Consider the following 12,795-nt stretch of genomic DNA (forward strand, 5'->3'; position numbering starts at 1 on the left):
CTACCCCGTTCATCAATGTGATCATGACCGCTCTACAACAGGGCTTCAGCTTCACCTCTGGGTCAATTCCCCAGAGTCCTCACTGCATCTGATGTTTCAAATCATTGTCTCCTTCCTCTTTGCATCCCCCACCCCGTGATCCAACTGCTACACCCACCCACACAAGATTGAGAACTCCCACTGTCTGTTTATTTATTTAGAGATACAGTGTGGACAGGCTCTCCCAGCCCAATGAGCCACAACACTCAGCAACCCACGTATTAAACCCGAGCCTAATCAGGGGACAATTTACAATGACCAATTACCCCACCAACTGATACCTGGGCTGCACGGTAGCATAGTTGTTAGCTGAATGCTTTACAGTACCAGCGACCCAGTTTCAAAATTCCTGATGCAACCTGTATGCAGTTTGTACATTTTTCCTTTTACCCATAAGTGTTTTCTTCAGGTGCTTCTGTTTCCTCCCATAGTCCACAGAGGTACCGGTTGGTAGGTTAAATAAATTGTCCTGTGATTAGGCTAGGGGTATACTGGGGGTTGAAGGGCTAGAGGAGCCTATTCTGAACTGTATCTGAATGAATAAACAAATAAAGTTTTGGACTGTGGAAGGGGACTGGAGCACCCAGAGGAAACCCACATACACACAGGAAGAATGTACAAACTCCTTACAGACAGCGCCAGAGTCCAGACGCTGATGCCCGAGTTGTAATAGTATAGTATTGTGCTAACTGCTGGGCTACCGTTTCTAGACACCTCAGTTGTATATGACATCGATGGGCTCAGTTTTGGTCACCCTGTTGCAGACAAGATGACGTTTACCTGAAAAGAGTACACAGGAGATTTGCGAGGATTTGCTGGGAATCGAGGGACTGAGTTATAGAGGGGGGTTCGGGACTTTATTTTCCAGTGGAGTGAGGGGTGACCTTATAAAGGCGGCGCACAGTTTGACCAGTCTTTCCCGGGGTTGGAGAATCAGAACCTAGAGGGCATAGGTTTAGGGTGAGAGGGGAGAAATTTAGTAGGAAACAGAGGGGCAGTTTTAATTGGAATGAGGTGCCAGAGGAAGTGGCTGAGGCAGGTACGTTAACAACATCCAGAAAGTACTTTGGATGCGAAGGGTAGAGGAATGTGGGACGATTGCAGGCGAATAGGGGTAGCTTTGCTGGGAATGCGTAGATCAGATGGGCCGAAAGGCCTGTTTACGAGCTGTATGACGCTAAGACCTCGGTTTGAAACGACTATCACCCTCTTTAATCTCGTAACAGGAGGCACATAGAGAGATTGCGGGTGCTGGAATACACGATAAAGGATCAGCTGAAAGAACTCAGCGAATCTGGCAGCATCTATGAGGGGAAATTGGACAAGACCCTTCATCTGGACACGATGTGTATCCCTGGTAGGGACTGGAGAGTTGTTGGGGGGGGGGGGAGACGGAATGGGAGGGTGTCCAGCTGAAGTATTCACCAGAGAACTGGATCGGGCCGTAGGTAAGAGAGGACGATATCTCTTCCAGTCCATGTAACTCTGGTCCGGGGTTTACATTACTCCGAGCCCGGCGCCTAATGCATTCCCCGTGTGGTGTGTCCGTGTCAGCGCGCACGTAGTGATTGTACCTTCACCCTGAAGAACCACGTTCCCCGGCTGAATAGGGCTTTTCGGCCCGCTGAGTCTGTATCGGCCCTTATGTACTGTATAGTAATCCCACACCAAACCCATTTCATTCTTCCCACGCTCCCGTCATCTCTTCCCCTGGGGGATTGACGGCGGCTGTTTAAATCACGTCGCTGGGATGCGAGAAGAATCCCGATCACTCACCCAGTCGCAGGGAAAACGTGCAAACTCCACACAGGAGCGAACCCGTGTCTGAGCTGGAAGGCAGCGGCCGTTCTTGTCACAAAACTACACGACTGCCTGAAGTTTGAAAAAAATGCTATTCAGGATATTGCACCACCGACCCTTCCCCCCATTGTAAAAGGATCAAATGATTCACAAAACCCTGCTCAGTGAATGGGAACGAATGCAGTGGGATGGAACCAAGGCGATTATTCCACATCGGAGATTGTTCTGTACGAAGCGAAAACAGGAAACAACTGAATGATACAATTGTGTTGCCTCCTGTTCTCCATTAACGTCTTTGTGAAAGAAATACGCGCCGGCTCGTTATGTCAAAAACCTCGTTACAGGGCATAAATGTCAAGAAAATGGATTTACGGCAGCAGCAGACCTAACAAACATAAACTGACACGAACTTGGATTAACATAAATTACGCATAATTTACAGCACAGAATAAACATAACGACATTAGTCGTTACGTTGGAGACCGTAGTAGAGCTGGAATTTTCAGAACGGGACAAGAACCTAATGGCTGTCACCAACGGCTGCCCAGCGCCCCCTAGTGTTGTTCCCCGGGCCCTACAGCCCAACGGCGCACAGCAGGGACAACTTTGCCAATGGATATATGACAGACACAAGAGAGCCTTGCAGGTGCCGGAAATCTTGAGCAACAGCCAGAAAGTGCTGGAGGAACTCAGCTGGTCAGGCGGAATCTATCACCCATCACCATCCAGACCATCCTCTCTTTTCCCTACGACCATCGGGCAGGAGGCGCAGAGATCCCACACCACTAGGTTTAGGAACACCATTACACCGTTGCGATCAGACTCTTGAACTGGCATGGATACTCCACTCACCACAGCCCTGAATTGATTCCACAACCCACAGACTCACTTGCAATGACTCTTTACAACCCAGGTTCTCAGTATTTTTTAAAAATTTCCACAGTTCGTCTTTTTTTGCACGTTGGTTGTTGACAGACTTCCTGACGTTGCTAATCGTTTTAACTCCCCTTCCCAGCCTGTCTGCCCTCGGCCTTCTCCATGGCCAGAGTGGGGCCAAACACAACAGCACCTCATATTCTGCCCGAGTGGTCGACAGTCTCGAGGAGACAACATCCATCATCAAAGACCTCCACCTTTCAGGCCATGCCATCTTAAACACAAAATACTCTGCAGTTGCTATGCTTTTCTATGGACTTTATTCCCTGGAGCGTATAAGAATGAGGGGAGATTTGATAGAGGTATATAAAATTATGATGGGTATTGATAGAGTGAATGCAAGCAGGCTTTTTCCACTGAGGCAAGGGGAGAAAAAAACCAGAGGACATGAGTTAAGGGTGAGGGGGGAAAAGTTTAAAGGGAACATTAGTGGGGGCTTCTTCACACAGAGAGTGGTGGGAGTATGGAATGAGCTGCCAGACGAGGTGGTAAATGTGGGTTCTTTTTTAACATTTAAGAATAAATTGGACAGATACATGGATGGGAGGTGTATGGAGGGATATGGTCTGTGTGCAGATCAGTGGGACTAGGCAGAAAATGGTTTGGCACAGCCAAGAAGGGCCAAAAGGCCTGTTTCTGTGCTGTAGTTTCTATGGTTTTCTATACTGGGGTCAAAGCAACACGCACAACACGCTGGAGGAACTCAGCAGGTCGGGCAGCATCCGTGGAAAAGAACAGTCAACGTTTCGGGCCGGAACCCTTTGTCAGGACTGAAGAGGGAGGGGGCAGGGGCCCTATAAGGAAGGTAGAGGGAGGGTGGGAAGGCTGGTAGGTACCAGGTGAAAAGCCAGTAAGGGGAAAGATAAAGGGTTGGGGGAGGGGAAGGGCGGGAATAGGCAAGAAAGGTGAAGAAGGAATAGGGGAAAGCGCAATGGGGAGTAGAAGGAGGCAGAACCATGAGGGAGGTGATAGGCAGCTGGGGGAGGGGGCAGAGTGAAACTGGGATGGGGGAAGGGAGCGGGAGGGAATTAACGGAAACTGAAGAATTCAATTTTCATACCAAGGGGCTGGAGACTACCCAGACTGTAAATGAGGTGTTGCTCCTCCAACCTGAGTTTGGCCTCATCATGGCAGTAGAGGAGGCCATGTATGGACATATCCGAGTGGGAATGTGGGAATAGGAATGCCATCTTCTCGCTGCTGCCGTCGGACAGGAGGTACAGAAGCCTGAAGTCCCACATCACCAGCTTCAGGAACAGCTACTTCCCTTCAGCCATTCGGTGCTTGGACCAACCGGCATAGCCACAGTAGTGTACGGTTAGCCACGGAGTGCAAACCCGACGTCTTCTTCCTTGGCAGCTGGCATCCACACTGTTGCATTACTGCCATCTTCAGGATTTGTTGTCCTTCATTGTCCATTCGCTTTAAAGCCGTCTTTCCAGTCCCGTCGCCCTTAAAAAACTAAACAACCATTTCCTCCCCGATCATTCCAATAAACCTTTAACACTGTTCTCTACCAGTCCTATTTTGCGTAATTGTTGTAACATTTGTCGTCTTTCCTGTGCAAATTTCCTGCATGAAATAAGGATATGCTCTACTGTTTCAGTCTCCTGCCATAGATCGCAAAAACCTCTTGGATGCTTATTTATGATGGCCAGAGTGCCATTAAGGTTGCTGTGCCCAATTCTCAGCCTACTTATAATTACTTGCTCCTTCCGCTTTACTCCCCTACTTCTTCCCATACAATCCGACGTCTCTGTAACCAATTCTGTACGTTCCTTCCAGTGATTAGGCTCGGGTTAAACAGGACCAGAAGGCCCTGTTCCGCACTGTATATCTAAATAGATAAATAAAACCTTAATCACTACCTCAGTATAGTAACACGATAGTGACCAGATAGTGCTGAAGCTGTAGAATTCGCCGCCACAGGCGGCTGTGAAGACCAGGTCATTGGGTGTATTTAAGGCAGAGGATGATAGGTTCCTGATAGTTCTGCTTCTTTGTCTTATGATTCTATGAACAATTTGCATCAAAATATATTTATTTTTGTTCTGATTGTGATTTTATTTGTAAAAGCTGTGTATAATTTGTATTTTTTCTTGTGAATACGGTTTATCTGACGTGATGCCGCTGAAAGAAAGTTTTAGATTGCGCCTGTGCACAGGTGTGCAGGTGACAATAAACTCCATTTTGTCTTTAGTTTTGAATAACATTGAATTTTTCAGTGATACTCTCCTCCACATCCCCAAGTCATTTGCTACCTCTAGGTGGACCACCCAGGGACTCTGTTGAACTTTTCCAATCCTCAGTACCCCCCCCCCCTCCCAAATTTGGATCCCTCTGTCAAACCCCCACCTTATCTGGTTCCACTGGTCACCCATCTCACCGCTCCTCCTCACCTCCGACCATCTACGCTCAGTCGTAAAGAAGGGTCTGGCACAGTTTGGTGTCAGATGCAGATATGCACGCATCCACATGTGCATTGAAAAATTTACTTGCAGCAGCATCTCCGGCGTAGATCATCAGATAAAACAAACTATGCATCGACAGTACACAATTTAAAAAGGAACATAAAAACTGCTGAGGGATGGGAACAATGGAAAGCAGTATCACGGGTCCCTGAGCAGAGACAACACACAGAAGTTATATGTAAATTATACAAGACGAGCCATCCGTGTCGTACCAGACAGTCAGCCATTCTTGTCTGGCGCATGGTGTCAGGATTGGTCTCCTTTCGGATTAACCGGGTCACGATATGTTCCTGACACGGCCCTTGTTTTTTTTTACGAGGCTGAGTGGCTAGCTCGACGCTCAACCCGGCACGGATGGAAAGCGTGCTCGGTGGCGGGGTGGCCCGACTTGGATTCGAACTCGAGAGCCTTCGCTCCGAAGTCCGGCGCTGATGCCACTACGCCACCAGCCGGCCACGAGACGAGCCTGAATTGAGGCTTGGCTGGAATGTCCCTTCACCTCCACGAGAACAATTTAACCCACTGCGTTCTTCAGTCTGTGACGTGAGAGGTATGGGACTTTCAGAGAATTACAGGCTCCTTGGCCCTACTCATCCGTGCCAACGAAAATCATTGTGAGGAGAATAAAATCCGATTAATGCAAATATGAGGGGGTTGAAGAAGACACAGAACCGAAGGGTGGTTTCAGTTTCCAACGGTAGCATAAGGTGGACCCATGACTTCACAATCTTCCTTGTCATAGTCCTTGCGCCTTGTTGTCAGCTGCACTGCACTCTCTGTAACTGTGACACTTCATTCAGAATTCACTAGATTCTGGAATGGTTCTGGAGGACCCGAAAACCGCAAATATCACTGCACTCTTCAAGAAGAGGAAGAGGCAGAAGAAAGGAAACTATAGGCCGGTTAGCCCGACCTCAGTGGTTGGGAAGATGTTGAACTGAATTGAATTGAATTGACTTTATTTCTTACATCCTTCACATTCATGAGGAGTAAAAATCTTTACGTCTCCGTCTAAATTTGCAATATGCAATCGTAGTAATTTATAACAACTTATAATAAGTAGGACAATCAATGTAACACAGAAATACACTCAAATCAGCGTGAGTTAATCAGTCTGATGGCCTGTTGGAAGAAGCTGTCCCAGAGTCTGTTGGTCCTGGCTTTTATGCTGCGGTACCCTTTCCCGGATGATAGCAGCTGGAATAGATTGTGGTTGGGGTGACTTGGGTCCCTAATGACCCTTCAGGCCCTGTTTTCACACCTGTCTTTGTAAATGTCCTCAATAATGGAAGTTCACAACTACAGATGCGCTGGGCTGTCCGCACCACTCTCTGCAGAGTCCTGCGACTGAGGGAAGTACAGTTCCCATACCAGGCAGTGATGCAGCCAGTCAGGATGCTCTCATTTGTGCCCCTGTAGAAAGTTCTTAGGATTTGGGGGCCCATACCAAACTTCCTCAACCATCTGAGGTGAAAGAGGCGCTTTTTCACCACACATCTGGTGTGTATAGACCACGAGGTCCTCGGTGATGTGGATGCCAATGGACTTAAAGCTGTTTACCCTCTCAACCCCAGATCTATTGATGTCAATAGGGGTTAGCCTGTCTCCATTCCTCCTGTAATCCACAACCAGCTCCTTTTTTCCGTGACATTGAGGGAGAGGTTGTTTTCTTGACACCACTGTGTCAGAGAGATGACTTCTTCCCTGTAGGGCACCTCGTAATTGTTTGAGATTAGGTCAATCAATGAGATATCATCGGCAAAGTAGTGTTGAAAACGATTGTTAAGGATATAATTTCGGGGTATTTGGAAGCACATGATAAAGTAGGCTAAACTAGTACTGTTTCCTTAAGGAATCTAACAAACTTGCTGGAACTCTTTGAGGAAATAACAGACAGGTCTAGACAAAGGAGAATGTGTGGAGTTTGTATACTTGGATGTCCAGAAGGCCTTTGACAAGTTGCCAAACATGAGGCTGATTAACAAGTTAAGAGCCCATGGTATTACAGGAAAGATATTAGGATGGTTAAAGCAGTGGCTGATTGGCAAAAGGCAAACACTGTAATAGGAATAAAGGGGGCCTTTTCTGGTTGTCTGCCGGTGACTAGTGGTGTTCCGCAGGGGTTGGTATTGGGGCCGCTTCTTTTTGCATTGTATGTCAATGATCTGAATGATTTGCAATTGATGGCTCTATGGCCACATTTGGGGACGAAACGAAGGTATGTGGTGGGCGGGTAGTGTTGAGGAGGCAGGGAGTCTGCAGAAGGTCTTGGACAGATTAGGAGAATGGGCAAAAAAGTGGTAAATGGAATACAGTGGCGGGAAGTTTACGGTCACACACTTCGGTAGAAGGAATCAAAGTAGAGATTGTTTTCTAAATGGGAAGAAAATTCAAACATCCGATGATAAAGGGACTCGGGAGTCCTTGAGTGAGAATCTCTAGAGGCTAATTTGCAGTTCGAGTCGGAGGTGAGGAAGCAAATGCAATGTTAGTACTTATTTCGAGAGGACTAGAATACAAAAGTAAGGACGTAATACCGAGGGTTATAAGACGATATTTAAGCTTCACTTGGAGTACTGTGGGCAGTTTTGGGCCACTTATTTAAAAATGGATGTGCTGACATTGGAGAGGATGAAGAGGAGTTTCATGCAAGTGATTCCGGGAACGAAAGGCTTATTACCTGATGAGCGACTGACGGCTCTGGGCCTTTATTCTCTGTAACTTAGTGAAACCTATCAAATGTTGAAAGGCCTAGATAAAGTGGTTGTGGAGAGGATGAACTGGTCGAGTCTACGATCAGAGGCACAGCCTCAGAATAGAGAGACACCCATTGAGGAGGGATTTCTTTAGCAAGAGGGCAGTGAATATGTGGTATTCGTTGCCACAACTGGCTGTGGAGGTCAGGTGCATTTAAGGCAGAGGTTGATAGGTTCTTGATTAGTGAAGGTATGAAAGGTTATGGGGAGAAGGCAGGAGAATGGGGTTGAGAGGGAAATGGATCACTAGGACACTCAAAACTGCTGTGCAGGTTGACTCTGTGGTTAAGAAGGCATACGGTGTATTGGCCTTCATCAATCTTGGGACTGAGTTTAGGAGCTGAGAGGTAATGTTGCAGCTATATAGGACCCTGGTCAGACCCCACTTGGAGTACTGTGCTCAGTTCTGGTCGCCTCACTACAGGAAGGATGTGGAAGCTATAGAAAGGGTGCAGAGGATATTTACAAGAATGTTGCCTGGTTTGGGGAGCATGCCTTATGAGAATAGGTTGAGTGAACTTGGCCTTTTTTCCTTGGAGCGATGGAGGATGACAGGTGACCTGATAGAGGTGTACAAGATGATGAGAGGCATTGATCTTGTGGATAGTCAGAGGCTTTTCCCCAGGGCTGAAATGGCTAGCACGATAGGACATAGTTTTAAGCTGCTTGGAAGTAGGTACAGAGGAGATGTCAGGAGTAAGTTTTTTGCGCAGAGAGTGGTGAGTGCGTGGAATGGGCTGCCGGCAATGGTGGTGGAGGCAGGTACGAAAGTGTCTTTTAAGAGACTTTTGGATAGCTACATGGGGCTTGGAAAAATAGAGGGCTATGGGTACGCCAAGCAATTTCTAACGTAAGGACATGTACGGCACAGCTTTGTGGGCCGAAGGGCCTGTATTGTACTGTAGGATTTCTATGTTTCCATGGATCAGCCATGATGAAATGACAGAACGTCTCAATGGGCCGAATGGCCTCCTACCTCTTATGGTTTTAAGGTCTGATTTTGCTTTTCACTGCTGAACATCTATGTACTGACGTGATGAAATGATCTCCATGGACGGCAAAGCAAAGTTTTAACTGCACCGACATGTGACAAAAATAAACCAGTTTAACGCAACAATTGGTTTTTTTTAATTTTATTTAGCGTCACAGCACGGAGTAGGCCTTCCGACCCTACGGACTACCCCTAACCACGGAACAACTTACAATGACTTAATCTACCCAGTCAGGGGTGTCTGGTGAAAACCCCATGCATTCCGTACGGTAGGGGAGGACGTACACCTTACAGAACGGCGCCGGAATTGAATTGCGAACTCCGGGTCGCCCGGAGCTGTACAGTAATAGCGTCGCGCCCTTTACCAAGTGGTTCTAACTGTTCAAAGCAACTCCCTTTACTTGGTGAACGGACACACAAGAGATTCTGCAGATGCTGAAAATCTGGAGCAAAACACACGAAATGCTGGAAGAACTCAGCAGGTCAGGCAGCATCTGTGGAGAAGAATGAATTCGGCGTTTTGGTCTGAGACCCTTCTTCAGAACTGGAAAGGAAAGGAGCATAAGGATGTGGCGGTAGGGGGAAGTACCACAAGATGAGAGGCACTCTTCTCCTGCCCATCACCTTCCTTTGGTTCCCCGCCTCCTTTCCGTTCTTCCATGGTCAACAATCCGCTCCTATCAGATTCAATCCTCTTCACCTTTTACTTCTTCCACCTCTCCCCTCCAAGCTTTTTACTTCATCTTGTTTTCCTTCCCCATCATCCGGTCTCACCTGTCAGCTGACAGCTTACACTTCTCCTCCATCTCCCACCTATCGTGGGGTCGAACCCAGGTCGTTGGAGCGGAGCGGCAGCCGTTCTACCCGTAGCGCCACCTGCTGGTGTATGGTAGATTACAGGCAGCGTTTCTACCCAGTGCACCCACTACTGGATCATTGACGCTTCTGAACAATGGCTCCCAAACACACGCAGAGAACGCCGCAGCAATCACTTAGTCACTCATTCAGCGCAACGAAGAAGGGTTTACTCTCTCGGGTTTACTCCATGCAAAGTCAACTTTCAGTTAAATTTGGGCGAATATATGCACAACTTTCCTGTTTTTTTAAAATCTAAAATGGCTCCAGGACAATTACTGATCGGAAACGATAACCTCACGTGGTCCTTTCCAATTCCCCGAATGAGCTTTGCGATGAGGGGTGGGGGATGTGGTGGGGGTGGGGTGGGGCGGGGGAGGGAAACAGATTTGCAACGCCTGCAACGTCCAAGTTGCGAATTTCTTAAACACGATTCGTTGCATTGGCGCAGCGGGCAAAGTCAAAGCTGCCGCCTCCCAGCTCCAGAGACGCGAGTTCGATGTTCGTTGTGCTGTCCATGTGGAGTTTCCGCTTTCTCTTTGTAACTGCGTGGGTTTCGCCCGGATTCCTATCAAATCCCAACGACATGCGGGTTAGTGGTTAAATCCGCGGGGTGCCTGGTGGTATCTGGGGACTGTTGGAGAGGATTGTTGTGTTTATAGGCACAACGGACTTGTCGGGCCGAAGGGCCTTATTCAGCGCTGTTTTCATCTGTCGGGTTCTACAGACTGCTGACTCCGATTATGGCAGCCAGCGGGTTCTGGGTCCGGAAACAAGCTCATTCCCAATTACGAACTTCCCTATACGAGCTAATAATGTTTATGGCATTCGTAGTTCACCGTCTCTGTGACAACGACGACCTGGGCCCCCAAGACACCCCCTCCTCTGTAATCCCCGCTGGTCCCTACAACCTTCTACGTCTCTGTAATACCCTCCGGCCTCTATCCCGCTCCCCATCTCTGTAACTCCCTCCTGGAAACTCGGCAGAACATTCCATCGGACCTGCCGCACCCGAGACCTCCGTGTTTGGTAAAACGACCCCCGAGCACTGGGATATGGACTACTGGGAACGCCACTGGACCAGTGACCACTAGGCTTGAGTCCATTGGAATGCAAATAGATGAATATCCACTGGCCTCATTGGCGCAGTCCAGTGCGTGCAAACCCACTGGGTGAGCAATCCGCCGACGTTGTAAGGTTCGGCGCATTGGTACCGGCGCCCACTGGGTAACTGCAGAGGCCAGCGCGGAGTAGTAGAGCGCTCCTGGCCAGGTGCAGAGTAACTGCGGATACAGACGGGATTAGGCAGGGAGCCGGCCGCCGCTGGGCCCCACTGTGCGATGCCACCTACAGGAGCCGCTCATGAGTTGCGGGGATCTCCCTGCATCCGCTCGGTCAGGGAGGCTGCTGGAAATCCCAGTTCCCAGCTCCGACCCGGGAGGCAGACCACTGTCAGAAGTTGCCGGTGTCAAAATGACCACATACCCCACTCACTGTTCCCTCCCAGATGGATAATCTCCGTGGAGGAGGAGGAGAGGAATGAGGCTGGGGAACGACGTAGTGGCGGTAGAGGAGGAGGGGAGGAGGAAGAGGGGTGGGTAGAGAGGGGCGTGAAGGTGGGGAAAAGGTGAGTGGGGAAAGCAGCGAACGTGGAAGGAGGGGAGGGGAGATAATGGATGCGGGAAAGGAGGAGGGAAGATGACGGGGTGTAAGAGCGCGAGGGGAGAAAGGACTTGGGGGTGGAGAGAGAGAGGGTGGAACCGGGGTGAAAGGTGAGTGGGCGAGAGGGCCGAGGAGAAGGGAGGTGGGAGAGTAGGTAGAGGAGGAGGATGGAAGCGATAAACAGGCCTAGTAACCAGCAGAAACAAATTCTCCACGAGCAAACACTAGTGCAGCAGTCCCCCAGCATCGCCCCCCACTCCCCCGCAGTTCGTCGCTCTCTCCTTACAGCCCACCCCACTGCGCGGTGCTCACACCTTCATCATGGCACAACCTACAGAGTTTTCCGCTCCAACAGTGCGGACAGCCTCAGACACCACCCCCACCCCCACCCCGACCCCCTTCTCCCCTCGATCCAGAATGTGGCGCTTCCTCGGTACCGCCCCTCCCACAGCACAATGTCAGGGCTGGCAGTCGCAGTGAGCTGCCGACGTCCGGGAGACACGTGTCAGTGTGAAGCAGTAGCTTCTGCCGGGCCACGTGCCGGCCGAGGCCCCGGGGCTCAGCACTGACAATCCGATTAGATGAACAGAGCTGGCCGGAGACAGAACACTGACGGATGGGACTGGAGAATAAATCACGTAGGGACAGATGTCTCACGCTCCCCATCACCTTCCCTCCCACCTTGCAAACATACACTGCCTTGCGCTGGTCCAACTTTTACAAAGCTTTTAACAAGAGCGTTAATCAGAGAATTATAATAACAGCAAACAACAGGATTGAAAGAGAGAGACAGAGAGAGCAAGAGAGAGGGGGGCAGAGACAAAGAGAGAGGGAGGGACAGAGAGATGCAGAGGGAGGTGGCGAGGAAGAGGGAGAGGCAGAGGAAGAGACAGAGATAGAGAGAGAGGGGGTGCAGAGAAATTCAGAGAAAAAGAGAGGGAGCGGAACAGAGAGAGATGCTGAGAGAGGCAGAGAGGAAGAGAGAGAGAGAGAGGGGGAGAAGAGGGGTTTAAGGGGTCGGGGTCGGAGGGGAGGGCCACCTGCTGGAGTCTGGTAGGGTTCTACCCGGTGCACCACACAAAAATGCTGGAGGACTAACCAGGTCAGTCAGCATCTACGGAAAAGCGTAAACATTGGACATTTCGGATGGAAGGGTGCTGATGAACGGTCTCGTCCGGAAAAGTCGACTGTTTACTTTTTTCCATAGTTGCTGTCTGACCTGCCGAGTTCGTCTAGCGTTTTGTGTGTGTTGCTTTGGATTTCCAACATCTGCAGATTTTCTCGA

General features: G+C 49.3%; 1 protein-coding gene across 2 annotated transcripts in view; it reads right to left on the reverse strand.

Moving 5' to 3' along the window:
* Nucleotides 1-1,889, reverse strand: part of tlr18 (toll-like receptor 18) — a 39,934-nt gene extending 38,045 nt beyond the window's left edge. Inside the window, exon 1 of one of the 2 annotated variants that reach the window (XM_072238180.1) lies at nt 1,816-1,889. The gene's annotated coding sequence lies outside the window, so the exon portion shown is untranslated. The remainder of the gene's footprint in view (nt 1-1,815) is intronic. The other variant, XM_072238163.1, reaches the window with a different exon arrangement.
* Nucleotides 1,890-12,795: the final 10,906 nt, after the last annotated feature.

Source organism: Mobula birostris, chromosome 2, assembly GCF_030028105.1.
Source record: "Mobula birostris isolate sMobBir1 chromosome 2, sMobBir1.hap1, whole genome shotgun sequence".
NCBI lineage: Eukaryota > Metazoa > Chordata > Chondrichthyes > Myliobatiformes > Myliobatidae > Mobula > Mobula birostris.